This window comes from Desmodus rotundus, chromosome 8 (assembly GCF_022682495.2).
Source record: "Desmodus rotundus isolate HL8 chromosome 8, HLdesRot8A.1, whole genome shotgun sequence".
Classification (NCBI taxonomy): domain Eukaryota; kingdom Metazoa; phylum Chordata; class Mammalia; order Chiroptera; family Phyllostomidae; genus Desmodus; species Desmodus rotundus.
In genome coordinates, this window is record NC_071394.1 from 3,528,046 (window position 1) to 3,541,336 (window position 13,291).

At 42.4% G+C, this 13,291-nt stretch overlaps 1 non-coding gene across 1 annotated transcript; it reads left to right on the forward strand.

Moving 5' to 3' along the window:
- The first annotated feature begins 399 nt into the window (after positions 1-399).
- Positions 400-506, forward strand: LOC112315794 (U6 spliceosomal RNA). Its single transcript, XR_002975934.1, has one exon. It is a non-coding gene; the product is annotated as a U6 spliceosomal RNA (small nuclear RNA).
- Positions 507-13,291: the final 12,785 nt, after the last annotated feature.

The following is a 13,291-nucleotide window of genomic DNA, read 5'->3' on the forward strand; positions in this document are numbered from 1 at the left end:
CTCTTCTATGGACTATGTGTTCATATATTGCCCATGTTTTAAATCTGCTAGTTGGTCTTCTTATCCATTTCAGGAGCTATTTGCCTACCTGTGAGGTGGTCCTGCATGCATTAATCTTGGTTTTTCTTTTTACTTGTTTCAGGATTTTGAGTCACTGGCACTTAGAAATGATGTTAAGTAAATTAATGTGTAGGGAAATCAACAGTACAGCTTTTTACGTTAAAGATGTCTTAGAAGGCTTCATGGGAAGCTTTACAGTTAGGGGACGACTCCAATCCTTCCAGTAAAATGCAACACCGATTATTGTTGAACAGGAGTTCTGGCTTTCTAGCTAAATATAACAGCGCTACTATATCCTAGAGGTGATGGCATGGTGGGAAGTTGAAACTGAGACTTTAAATGCTCGCTTCGGCAGCACATATACTAAAATTGGAACGATACAGAGAAGATTAGCGTGGCCCCGGTGCAAGGATGACTCGCAAATTTGTGAAGCATTCCATAATTTTAAAGTATATGGAAATAAATGAAAATGAACACACAACAACACCAAATCTGTGGGACACAGCGAAGGCAGTCCTGAGAGGGAAGTTCACAGCAACACAGGCCTACCTAAAGAAGACAGAAAAATCTCAAATAAACAGCCTAACCCTACATCTAGAAGAACTACGGGAACAACAGACAAAGCCCATAGGATTAGAGGGAAGGAAATAATCGAGATCAGAGCAGAATTAAATGACAGAGAGACCAAAAAACAATTCAAAGAATCAATGAATCCAGGAGATGGTTCTTTGAAAAGATAAACAGAATTGATAAACCTTTAATCAGACTCATCAAGAAAAAAACAGAGGATCCAAATAAGTAAAACCAGACGCGAAAGAGGAAGAGTAACAACTGACACCACAGAAATACAAAGGATTATAAGAAATTACTGTGAACAACTATAGGCCAAGAAATTGGACAACCTAGGTGGAATGGACAAATTTCTGGAAACATAAATCTCCCAAAACTGAATCAAGAAGAAGCAGAAAGCTTGAGCAGACTGGTAACAACTAGCAAATTGAAGCAGTAATGAAAAAACTCCCGGCACACAATAGCCCTGGGCCGGAAAGCCTTCACAGGCGAATTTTACCAAACACTCAAAGAAGAACTAACACCTGCCCTCAAACTATTCCAAAAAATTCAAGAAGAGGAAGGACTCCCGAACTCTTTTTGCGAGGCCAGTATTATCCAAATTCCAAAACTAGGTAAAGGCACAACAACAACAAAAGAGACTTACAGGCCATATCTCTGATGAACACAGATACTAAAATCCTCAGGAAAATACGGGCAATCCAGATCCAGCAGCACAGTAAACACATCATACACCGCAGTCAAGTGGGATTTGCCCCAGCATGCAAGGGTGGCATAACGCTTGCAAACCAACACATGTAACACATCACATCAACAAAATGAAAGACAAAAATACCATGATCATGTCAATAGATGCTGAAAAAGCACTCGATAAAGTCAAGCACCCATTTTTGAAAAAAACCCCAACAAAACAAAACCCCTCAGCAAAGTGGGAACAGAGGGGGTACACCTCAACATAATAAAGGCCATGAACGAGACAACATCATACTCAATGGGCAAAAATTAAAAGCTTTTCCCTTAAGATCAGGAACCAGACAAGGGTGTCTACTTCCACCACTCTTATTCAACATGGTACTGAAAGTTCCAGTGACAGTGATCAGACAAGAAAAAGAAACAAAAGGCATCCAAATTGGAAAGGAGGAAGTGAAACTGTATTATTTGCAGATGACGTGATAGTGTACATAGAAAACCTTAGTCTCCACCAAAAGACTACTTGACCTAATAAGTGAATTCGGCAAAGTAGCAGGATACAAAGTCAACATTCAGGAATCAATGGCATTCTTGTACACCAATAATGAATTATCAGGAAAAGAAACTAAGAAAAAAATCCCATTTACTATATCAAGAAGAAAAATAAAGTACCAAGGAATAAATTTAACCAAAGATGTAAAAGATCTATACTTGGAAAACTATAGAATGCTGAAGACAGAAATTGTGGAAGACGCAAATAAATGGAAGTATATACCATGTTCATGGACTGGAAGAATTAACATCATTAAAATGTCTATACTACCCAAAGCAATCTATAGATTCAATGCAATTCCTATTAAAATACCAATGGCATATTTTACAGATCTAGAACAAATATTCCAAAAATTTATATGGAACCAAAAAAGACCCTGAATAGCCTCAGCAACCCTGAGAAAGAAGAAGAGAGTTGGAGGGATCACAATACCTGATATCAAACTATACCACAAGGCTACTGTCATCAAAACAGTCTGGTACTGGCATAAGAACAGATACAAGATCAATGGAACAGAACAGAGAGCCCAGAAATAAACCCATGTCTCTATGGTCAATTAATATTTGACAAAGGGGGCATGAGCATATAACGGAGTAAGTGGTGTTGGGAGAACTGGACTGGTATGTGCAAAAAAATGAAAGTAGACCACCAACTTACACCATATGCTTGAAGAGACTCAAATGGGTAAAGGACTTAAACATACGTTGTGATACCATAAAAGTCCTAGCGGCAGACACAGCCAGTAAAATTTCAGACATCAATGTAGCAACATTCTTGCTGATATACCTATCTCTTAGGGCAAGGGAAATAAAGGGGAAAAAAAATAAACGAATGGGACTACATAAAATTAAAAAGATGGGCAAATGATCTGAACAGACACTTCTCCAAGGAGGAAATACAAAGGGCCCAGAGACGTTTGAAAGGATGCTCAGCATCACTAGCCATCAGAGAGATGCAAATTAAAGCCACAATGAGATACCACTTCACACCTGTCAGAAACGCCATCATTAATAAATCAACAAACATCAAGTGCTGGCAAGGAAGGGAGAAAAGGGAACCCTAGTGTACTGTTGGTGGGAATGCAGACTGGTGCAGCCACTGTGGAAAACAGTATGGAATTTGCTCAAAAAACTAAAAATGGAACTGCCTCATGACCCAGCAATTCCACTGCTGGGAATATGCCCCCTGAGAACCCCAAAACACCAGTTCAAAAGAACTTATGCCCCTATATTTACAGCAGCACTATTTACAATAGCCAAGTGGTAGAAACAGCCTTAAGTGCCCATCAGTAGATGAGTGGATTAAAAAACTTTGGTACATTTACACAATAGAAAACTAGGCAGCAGAAAGAAAGAGGGAACTCTGACCTTTTGCAACGGCATGGATGGAACTGGAGAGCGTTATGCTAAGTGAAATAAGCCAGTCAGCGAAAGACAAATACTATATGACCTCACTTATAACTGGAATCTAATGAACAAAATAAACTAACGAGAAAAATAGAGTCAGAGACATGGAAACACGAAACAGACTGACAGCTGTAGGAGGGGAGGGGGCGGGGAGTGGTGGAAGGAGGGGAAGGGACTAGTCAAAGAGCGTGTACGAGTGACCCATGGACGTGGACAACGGAATGGGGATGGACTGTGGGCGAGAGGGTGGGCTGGGTAGAGGTGGGTAAAGGGGAAAAATTGGGACAACTGTAATCAACAATAAAAAAATGAAGCAGAAAAAAAAGAAATTGAGGCTTTGGCTCCCTATTTGGCTATGAACGTACAGCTTAGCATTTTTCTTACTTGTGTTTGCATCTCATTTTCTGATTTCTTAGAGTGGGGATCTTGGAGGAAAAACATCGAATTAACGCCCATAGTAACAAGTCTACAATACGAAACCAAATACGCACTTGGCAACAACTCGCCAGCCGAGACTGTGTCCTTTCTTCTAGATCCGTTTTCATAATTACGTTTCATCACTTCTAATGCGCTGCCAATTACACATGCAAATTAAGTGGGGCAGACATTAAAGACTTTCTATATTAGTGTCATAACAACAATATGATTTTATGAGGTAGATGCAATTCATGCAAACTATTAAGAAGGGCCCTGTATCTGGGGCTGCTTTTTATTTTTATCAACTATGCAGTCTGCTTTCCACTGAAATATGTAAACAGAATGTTAAATCTTACGTAGATTTTGGAGACTGCCCGACTTTGTAATTTATAGGGACACACAGCTGCTACACACCGTGGACGTGGTGTTCTGGTTACACACCCTACGCCGAGTACCAAACACTGCTGTTCTACATACTCCTAATATGTCATCCGCTAATCAATGGGCTCCTTGGACTGTAACTTTTTTTAAGTGTTATTTTTTACTTTTAGAGAAGGGGAAGGGAGGGAGAAAAAGAGGAAAAGAAACATTAATGTGTGAGAGATACACTGGGGACCTGGCCTATAACCCAGGCACATGCCCTGCCTGGGAATTGAACTAGTGACCTTTTGGTTTGCAGGCCGGTGGTCAATCCACTGAGCCACAGCAGCCAGGGCAAGGCCTGTAACTTTTCTACTTCCTTTCAGCATCCGGCTAGCCTTCCACATTGTTGAAGTTACCTGCCTGCTACCTCTCTCCCACACCTTGGACAGCTCTTTCTCAGCTCATGTTAGCCCTGCTGGAAAGATCCATAAAATTCAGTCTGTTTATTTCATTTCATAGGTAAAGAAATAAGACATCTTGTGAATGGACTATGCTAAGATCCAATAGCCAATATGGGACTTGATTCCATCTGTGTTACCTTGTAACTCAGGATACTTATATGAAACAGATTTGTGACTTAGTTTTATTAGATTTGATTACAAAAATATACTGTAGCCTCTATGATTATTCACGTCCTCAAGGAGCTCAGAATATGACTGAAAAAATAGGACAGAAAAATAACTGTAATAAGTCGTTGGCTATATTTCATAACATAGTGGTTTCTACCTATGTGTTCAGGGAAACATTAAATTTAATCTTTCCTACATATAACACAAAACTTGACAAATGTGTAAACTTGATTTTCTTTTTGTCTAAAAGTAAGCAATTTTAGTGTTATGCTAAAAAAATCAGATGACTCTTGGAGGTTAGCTTGTTTTTAAGTGCCACGTAGAAAAGCTAACAATTTGCTGTGAGAGGGGGGAGGGTTAGGGTGACATCCAACCAGAATGAAAGAAAGAATGATTTGTGTCTATAAAAGTCTGTCCAAAGACCAGAGCGACACTGTGGAATTACCCATCAAATAGTGTGTGCGCAGCTGTGCATGGGAGCATTGTAGATACTGTAGACATCTTTGTACTTAGGTAGTAATTACTCTTTTAACAACTTTATCTGGATACCTTTGACATATAAAAATGTGTATATTTAAAGCATACGACTTGATATTTTGATATACGCGTATATATTGTGAAACTAGCAGCACAGCCAAGCCAAACAATATATCCAATACCTCTACGTGATTGATTGCCCTGTGTGTGTGTGTGTGTTCTGAGCAGTTGCAAGTTAAGATCCTTTTAAACAAATTTCAAGGGTACACACAGCCATGATTACTATTGTCACCACGATGTACATCAGGCCTCCAGAACTCACTCACCCGCGTAAGTAAAATTTTGCACCCTTTGCTCAGCTTCTCATTTCCGCCCCCTCCCCTGCCGCCATGTCCGGCCACCGCCGTTCAACAACTTGCTGTTGTGAGTTTGACCACGTCACACTAAGTGAGATCATGCAGTATTTACTCGCCCGTGCTTGGCCTATGTCACTCGGCACAGTGTCCTCCAGCCTCGCCCGTGTGTTTGCAATGGCAGGGTTTCCTCCCTTTTGAAGGGTAAGTGATGTTCATACATGGATATACACACAGGGCACCTTTTCTCTACCCACTCATCCTCTTGGACACGCAGGCTGTTTATTGGCAGTGCCGCTGCAGTTACACGGGAGGGCAGGCCCATTTTGAGATGCACACTCCACTTCCTCTGGAGACGTGCCCAGATGTAGGGTTGCTGGACTGCACGGTGCGTCTCCTGTTAAGTGTTTGAGGAAATTCCCTGTTGTTTCTCACAGTGGCTCTACCGAGTCATGTTTTCACACACAGTGTGCAGGAGTTCCCCTTTCTCCACATTCTTGCCCAAACTGTCGTCATTCATCTTTTGATAACAGCTGAGATGTGAAGCTCTCGTGGTGGTGTTGGTTTGCGTTTCCCTGATGACTAGTGAGTGATATTGGGACCTTTCATGTGTTTGTGGGACATTTGGAGATACTCTTTTGAGAAATGTCTTTTCAGGCCCTTTGCTCAATTTAATTGGGTTTTTTTGGTTCTTTGTTTTACTGCTGAGTTGTATGAATTCCTTCCTTCCCAATCTGTAGACATATTACTTTCTTCCCTTGTTCTATTGCATTACTAGACCTTCCACTACAGTGCTGAGTAGGAGTGGTGAGGGGTATTCTTGCCTTGTTCCTGACCTTTGTGGGAAAGCTTCCTGTTTCTCACCAGTAAGGTGGTACTAGCTGGTGTAGGGTTTTTAATACATACTTTCGGTCAAGTTGAGAAAGTTCTCCTCTAACCTGGTTAGATTTTGAGGCTAACTAAGAATGTGGTAACTTGAACTTTGGGGGGTTGTAGGGTAGGGTTGGCTAAAAAAGACATAATGATTCTGGTTTGGAATATACTAACTTTATAATGCTTGCGATATGAGTTGTGTACCATGGTGTTGGGTCATCAGTTTGGAATTCAACAGACAGGTCGGGGATGAGAGAATAGTGATAAGAGTTGTCTTGCTGACAATAGAATACTAACTAACTACTATGCCCCCAGTACTGCCTAGAAAAAATCTTGACCAAAAAGGGCTCGCCTACTTGGAAGGTTAGAATTCACAGAATCTTTAAAGCCTACCCACTCCAGACAAGACTCAAGAGATTTCAACAGACTATTTCTTCATCTCTATGCAAAAGTCTATGTGTAAACAAAACATTTCCCCTAAATAATCTTTTATAGTAAATGGAAAAAAACCGTAATTTATGATTCACAGAAATGTTTACTTTCTTAAAATATTAACGCTTTTTGTTGCCAGGGAAATAGGGCCTGGGGTAATGGATCAGGAAAACTGGCAATTGCCTTTAGACAGGTACATTGCCTGCCGGCCATTGTCTTGTAAATAAGAACTTGTTTCATAAATAATGTCTTAATTGTCAAAAATGCAGCAGGAGGCACAAGGCAAGGTGATCAAATCATAATGTAAACAACAAAGTAAGAGACACATTAGAATCATTTAAAAACAACTAATCAACTTGATAATTAGAAGCCCTGGCTACTAAATCAAAAAGTCAAAGAAACAAATAAGCAGCCGTTGAACAAAGCAATTAGATATTTTGTGAAGTATAAGAAGTTATTTGTAACATGCTTCTCTGCACAAAGGCAATCAATTTTTTTTTCTTGTTCCTGACAACCAACGTTGAAACAAAAAAAGGAGGGCTCTTCTGAGAACGGTGACTGGGGTGTACAGCTGGAGAGGAAAGGAGAAAGCAAAATGTACTAGATAATCGGTCTCTGTCTGTCTGTGCAAACGAGGAGAGTGAGTGTGCAAACGAGGAGAGCGAGTGTGCACTCGAGTGAAAGGTCGCCCACAGAGAAGATTCTATGAAACAAAGAAATCTCCAAAGATGATAGAGACTTTGGAGAATATATCAGATTAAAAACAACAACAACAGACTTTCATTCAAACTCGGGAATGACGTTGTTATGTCTCAGATCTCAGCGAGGCCTGAATTACAGCTGAATTCACCCTTTTCGGGGAAAGAACATTTGGTGGAGCTGCCGCTCCAGCCCAAACACAGATAGATCAGCGGGCCCAGCCCTGGCCTCAATTTGCTGCAACTGGGCTGCGGCCACGGAAACGCTACAAATGTGCTTCTCCCTGCCTGCGTTGTTTCATTTCTTCCTATATTTCTGCCTCGATTTGGTTTCGGTAAATAAAAAACAAGAGCATTCTCCAACGTCACAGTCACTGAACTCACTCTAACCCCATGTTTAATGTGTCTACAAAGGCCAAAGAACATAAGGCCACTTCCTGAATGAAAAGAATAATAGCACTTCCTAAAAGAGGGGAGGACTTAAAATTACTAGGCACGAGCAATTTCTGTCCATAAAAGTTACCAAAGGAATGAGTGTGGAAACTAAGGAGGGGAACCTGGGAGAGACAGCAGACACAGGGAGAGACCTGTAGTCAGGGAGGTGTCTTCCCGGTAACAGGGAGCTGGGGAGGCTGGTGAGAGGATAGGTGAGTGACTATGCGGACTATGTAGAACTTGGAGAAGAATTGTCCTTGACAACTGGTGTATCTGATCCAACTTCCTAATAGACTCAGTTTTCCAGACAATTGCTAAGGATACGGTCAAGCTAAATACTGGTGCCTTCTCTCATGCATTAACTCCTTCATTCATTCATTCATTCATTCATTCAAGTTTTTGAGACCCTATTAGTGAAAACCCACCAGAATATATATACATATAACACACACATAGACTCACACACAACTCCCGCCCAGAAGGAGCATACTCTATTGAAGGAAAACCATGCCCGTGGATGACTTAGGGTGACGAATACTTACCACAATGGTAAGTGATGATGGGAAATGTACCAGTAACCAGGGAGTAGGGGCCACTGTTCCAGTTCCAACCAGTATAAGCAAAGAGCAGTGCAGACCCTACGAAATGTGTGCGGAGGTTGGGGTGCAGTGGGGGGACGAACTGCATCCACAAAACAGACATGCCGTAATTTTAAGGCTAATACCTATTTTGAGCCTATGGAAGAGGGAAAACAAAGAAAAGGGAAAAGCTATTCAAAGACAAACTGGTCTGTACTGGGAGGGTAGTAGACATGGTGAAAAAATGAGCAGATGAAGAATTTGGTGGAAAAATTTGTGAGACTATGTGATCTTTTGTTATTTTATTTTTGTCTGTAACCTAGCTGAATTTTATTTAACTTTATGCTTTTAAACCATCAAATTAGAGATGAGAGAAAATAATGAAAATATCCAAAAATATGATATATTCTAGGGCCATCATAAATGCCTTGTACCTATTAACTTATTTTAATCATCACTCCTCCAAGAGACCATTGTAGTCTTATTATTTTTATTTTATAAATGCATTATCACAGGATTTGCATCCTTCTTGTTCTGTCTTTATTCAACGGTCTCGGTCCTCCACCAGTATGCTATTGAATCCAAGAATATTCTGGCGACCCTAATAAATCCCCAAGGCTCTAGAAAACAACTAATATCCCTTTGGTTATTTGAGCCAATCATGCTGGAATGCAGTGGGCAAAGGAACCCAGCTTTTATGGAAGATACTTGCAATGCATTAAACTCAAGGCTGAAACGCGCGTATTATAGAAGACAGACATTACCTACGCTAGCGAAGCAGATGCCCTGACACAGACCCTGGCTTCCGGTCCACGTGTGTGAACGGCAGCATAATTTGCTCTGTTCTGAACCCTGAAAGACGGCGTTCCAGCCTCACCAGTGGCTGTCTGTCAGGCACTGCTAGAACACCCTGGTTTCCCAGCGTGCCCGCTGCTTCTGGGCCACGGGACATGTGATCAGACCAGTGGATCCTGTGGGCGTAAGTGCATCGTCAAACCGTGTTTGCCGTGGCACTGAGTGGGGGGACGCAGAGGAGAGTAAGGCATTCCCGTGGTGGCGATGATGGCAGACGATTTGCGGGGGGAAGGCAAACCCACATGAGGAATACACATCTTTTCTCATGAAGAAGAAGCTGTCTGTGGTAGAAAAGGGGTCGATGTGATGGACCTGTCCCCCGGAGGCCGGTTAGTGCGCTCGGGAGCCCCTCAGGGGCTCAGCGTGGGCCTCTGCTGCCATACTTCAGGGTCTCACTGGTGACCCAGTCCTGAGTCCCTGTGCAGCAGCTGTCATGACCGCTGTCGTGACCCAAGCCAACAGGCTGTGGATGGAAGCTGTTGCTCACGGTGCTCTGGGCCACCCCTGAGTGTGACTGGCGGCAGATGACTGTCCCTGGACAGGGCGATGTCCATTCACAGGGACCCCTTCCTCCTTAGGCTTGGATTCCACATTTGCTCATTCGTGATGACATGCACTGTGACCCTGAGTCAGTGGTCCTGGGGCTTTTGTGGTCCTTTGCAGAGAGGCCCAGAGCGGCAAAAAATCGAGTGACCAGAACACTCGTTCCGGAGGAGGCCAGACTGCTGTGTGCTCCTGTTTCGGCTCTCAGACTGTGAACAAGTATCGGCTGTGGTCTCCGTGGGGCCGTGTGTTTTCCGTTCTGTGTTGCTTCTTGGAAATTTCGCTGTTTCAAATGGGCCCCAAGCATCGTGCGGAAGTGCTGTCCACTGGTACTAAGCACAGGAGATCATGCATCTCTCAGGGAAAGGCACTTTTAGATAAACTTCATTCATCCATAGAGCAAGTTTATATGTTAATCACTTGATGAAAACACGTGACCAAAGGCTGGCAGAAAAATTAACTTTGTATTTCTCCTAGGAGCTAATTCAGTGCCCGAGGTAACCATAGGGAATGTAACTACTAGGAATCATGAGAATTCTCTCTCTTTCTCTCTCTGTAGAATACACATTTTCTTCATGTTCTTCTTTCTATTCTTCTAACAATGGAACTGACAATACTTTAATCAGGAGTGAGGGCTCTGTGCCCTCCTTATAAAACTGGGTGGGGCACGTGACTTGTCTGATCAAGAGAAAATGGTGGAAATGATGCTCTACAATGTGGCTAGGTCATCAAAAGGACACAATTTTATTCTCTGTCTGTGGACACGCACCTTTGGAGCCCTGGGGTGTCACATGAGAAAGTCCAGGCAGGGGAAACTGTGAGAAGTAGCCCCACAGAGTGAGAGCCAGATGCTTAAGGGCATCTGAGCTCCTGGGCAGCCTTTTGGCACCCCAAGGTTGGGCACTCCACCCCGACCAGAGCCTGGTAGCGTGCTAGAAGCTCCTTCTCAAAGGAAGACAACCGTCTGTATGGGAAACAGTTCCTACCCCCAACCACAGGAGTTCAGGCTGTGATGACCACGTTAGGCTTACTAGAGACACTATGGAGATTTAAAAGGGAGTAAAACCCACAGCAGTAAAACCTACGGTCAACAGAACACAGTGCACCAGATGTAATTCGGAAGGAGGTATCCCAGGGGATTCCATTTCTTCTGGATGAAGCTGGGCTTCTGCATCCCCTGGAGAATTCTCTGCAGCCTTTGCCCAGGCCTCACTGAGCATATAACGGCCATAAAGGTGGGAACGAATTAGCACCGTGAGTAATATCCTTTGTAATGTCTCACAGAGAAAGGTTAAGGAAATTTCATTTGCTATGAGAAGATGAAAATAAATTAGTTCAAGTCACCGTGGAAAACCAGGCAGGCAGGAACAGATAGTGATAAGATCCAGAGGAAGAAATATGAGATTTTTAAAAATAGACATTTTAATCCCTAGAATAATAAATGTGAGAACAATTTTAAAGAGGAGAATGAATGCAGAAAGCATTGATATTTTTCAGCTTAAGTTAGGAAGGACTGGATGTCTTTATGAGACAAGTCCGTCGTTATGATGTTTGTTATTTACTTACATAATTTAATGGGCAGCAAACAAATAAGTCAAAGCAAGCCTTAAACCTGAAAATGTCTAACATTTTCAGAAAACAGAGTAAAGAAGAAAAAAAGAAGCTCGAAATGGAATTGCCAGAAGCTCTTTATAGAATTAACCCCCTTAGTGGTCATAGGTTGTCAAAACATTGATTCAAGACCCCTTGGCCTTGCCTTTCCCCTTTTATGGAAATGTGGGTTCTTCTTAAATTTTAATGTGTTATTATATTAATTGGATTCAAATCTGATATGCCAGTGGTGGGCAGGAGGATCACTTTGGGGGCTGGAAGGAGTCTGTGGCTGGCAGAGTGAAGTCATTTTTTATAGTACAGCCTGGGGGGTGGAGATACGCATTAATGGAGTTAAAGTCACACCCAGAGATTAGCAAGCCCTCTTATGTTTTGGCAGTAACCCCAAGACTCGGGGGGGAGGACAAGTGAGTTCACAGCTGATTGCTCACATGTGCCCTGATTGGGAGACACGGATCGGGCATGGGAATGGTGGGCATCACGCCTGGATGCCTATGGGTTCTGCACTTGACCCTACTATTCTCATTTTCCCAATTTCCTGTATTTAAGTTGCCCTGTACATCAAGATGGTACCCAGAGCAGGCGTTTTGCATGAAGCTCAGAAGAGCCAGCGTCACCTTGCTAATATCCCACTTAAAGCAGATGGCATAGCTGAGCCCCAAGTCAAGAGAGAAAAGTACACTCCACCTGCCACGAGACCAGTGTAGGTGACACGCCCAACCACGTTCTTTCAAAGATTTTGTGACTTCCAGCTGTGTTTTCCATGTGCGGTGGTTAATTTTATGTGTCAATTTGACTGGGCCTCGGGACGCCCAGATATTTGCTTAAACGTTAAGTCTGGAAGTTCCTGTGAGGGTGTTTTTGGAAGAGACCAGCATTTGAATTGGGGGACTGAGTGAGGCAGAGGGCCTCTGCACTGCGGGTGGCTCTTCCCTCCTGCTGAGGGCCTGAACAGGACACGAAGGTGCGGGAAGGAAGTGTTCCTTTCTCTGCTGACCGATGAGCCAGGCGTGAGGGTCTGCTCCCCGAGGCTCTCAGACCTGCAGACTGGAACTGGAACGGTCGCCGTCAGCTCTCGGCTCGTGCGGAGGTGGCGGAACGTCTCAGCTGCTGGAATCATGTGAGCCAACAGCTCCCGCGATTGTGTATACCGGTGATTGATTCTGTTTTTCCGAAGAACACGACTAACACACTATTGACCCATTCCACTTTCACTTTTCACCGTTTCCAGGCTTGAACTTGTCTTTGTTTGCCGCTAATCTAAGGCCAGAGACCCGAGGGGTCAATGTGAGGACTTCTTGCTATTGTTTCCTCTGTATCTGGTGCACTTTACTAACACCACCAGCAAAGCACATCAAAGACACTAAAGCTTTTAATGAAAAATACGGAGTAATGCACAGACGTTTTTCCAAATTTCATATGAAATACTGTATGTTTATTGAGATTTGTAATAGCAATTGATGACATGGAGATATCACATGTATATAATAAACATTTTTGAAGTCTTCTGATTGTAAAAGTAATGGACATTTATTATATGGGTTGAGAATAATGCTAATGAATGTAAAAATATTTAAAAGTCATATAAAAAATCACATTTAGAGTCAGTCTCTGTTAATATTTAATGACTTCCCTTCTAGGATGAAATTTATAATTTTACATGTTATTGAATTGAGATCACAGTACATATTTTATGTCTTCTTATTTTTAATTAATACGATATCGTGAATATTTTCCTATCATTAAAA